This window comes from Theobroma umbraticum, unplaced genomic scaffold (genome assembly GCF_002168275.2).
Source record: "Theobroma umbraticum cultivar Fairchild unplaced genomic scaffold, ASM216827v3 scaffold_146.0, whole genome shotgun sequence".
In the NCBI taxonomy this organism is placed as follows: Eukaryota; Viridiplantae; Streptophyta; class Magnoliopsida; order Malvales; family Malvaceae; genus Theobroma; species Theobroma umbraticum.
Genome location: NW_018397265.1, coordinates 1343392 through 1345250, shown reverse-complemented (window position 1 = coordinate 1345250; position 1859 = coordinate 1343392).

The window sequence follows — 1859 nt, the reverse complement described above, 5'->3', positions numbered from 1 at the left end:
ATCAAAACCTGGATTTTTATTGGGCTGCATATCAAATAAAGCTTTCTTTACTCCCTCAAAAGTAATGGGTCTAGCCATCTTTTCTACTTTTCATCATTGAGCTTCCAATCCAAATAAGAATTTAATGAAACCTATATGTTATCATCCGAATTAAGTTTTGAGTAAAATTTCACCACGATACTCATCAATCCTTCTTTATCTGAACACCATGAATTATCATCCCTTTTTAAAGTGGTAATCTGCTTCCTATGTTGCCTCCTTTTTACAACTGCATGGTAATATTTTAAGTTTCAATCTCCATATTTCTACCAATCTATCTTTGATTTTTGTTATTGCATAACTTCCTCTTGATGTAAGATGAGATTGAACTCCTCCACTAAAGCCACTTCTAAATGTCACAAATAGTCAATGGGGCCTTTAGCCAATTGCATTTAAGTTCCTTTTAATCTAGCTAATAGGCATTTTTTTCTTTTTAAATATATCCCTAAAAGTCTTAAATTTCGATTTGTTCAAAGCTTCTACTAACTTTTCCAATGTAGTAGAGTTTATGACTCCATCATAACTCCAGCTTGCTTGTAGAAATTTCTAAAAATTAGGATAGGCCATCCATGTATTTTCAAATCTGAAAGTTTTATCTAAATGGATATTGTGGGATGACTTTAACTAGCTCACCAGTACTAAATGGTGGTCAGAATGAGTTTTTGGAAGATTGATGACTTCGATTTGGGGAAACATTGTACACCATTTGTCGTTAGCCACTGCTCTATCTAATCATTCTTTTGTAAAGTCAAGACCATCATATGTCTTACTCTAAGTGTCCTTTGTACCAGAAGCTCCTAGATCTGATAGATTGCAAAAGCATAAGCAAGCTATCATCTATTTATAATGAGCTACATTAACACCATTCTTGCCAGTCTTTTCATCCTGTGAAAGTACTTGATTAAAGTCACCCATGACCATCCATGCTAGATCATGCAGCTCATTAGCTAGTTTCAATAAATACCACAACCATTTACGTTCTTCTGCCTTCGAACTACCATAAACTACTGTTAATAACGATTCATCATCATGTGGCTTAACTATCATATGAACTAACTAAGACGAATATGCCAAAACATTTATCTCCATAACTACCAAATCCCATAATTCCCATATACCTCTTGAAACACCTTCTGCCTCCACTCGGAAGAACTTTGGTAACTTAAAATGGTTGCAATTTAAATTTGCCTTTTCCCTTGCAATTTTTAGGTTCCAAAATGATTACAATGTTCAATCTATGGAATTTGATTAACCTTCTAACATTCCTGACATATCTATGAAAGGAAGCTCTTCTCACATTCCAACTTAATGTTTTTAACATAATTATTTAATTGATATTTTGGGTATGAATATCAATACTTTCAGATTTACATATGCATAATTTTTGTCACTTCAACTTCTTGCTCTCTATCATCATTAGCATGAACAATGTCCAATCTAGAAAAAAATCTTCTTCCATACTAGTTATGCCTTTCTCTCATGCCACCCCATTTACACCTACTCCCATTTGATTTGTTTGCCCATCTTAATTGTTTATTGGAGTGGCTTTAAACAAATCATCTTGGAATGGCTAGTGGATCCTATCATTTTTATCATCTAACCCCACATTGTGAATCCCCATTGTCAAATTCATCTTTTCTACAGTTTTGCTTTTGACTGCTCCATTCTTTTGTCTAATTAAAGGCTCTAAATAGAATACACGAACTGCATCTGACACCTTTCCTTTGCCCTTAGTGCTAGATGAAGTTATATTTCTATTTCACACCTGGGCTACACTCTGTAGACTCTTTTTCAAATCTTGTTTATTCTTAGCCCCCACT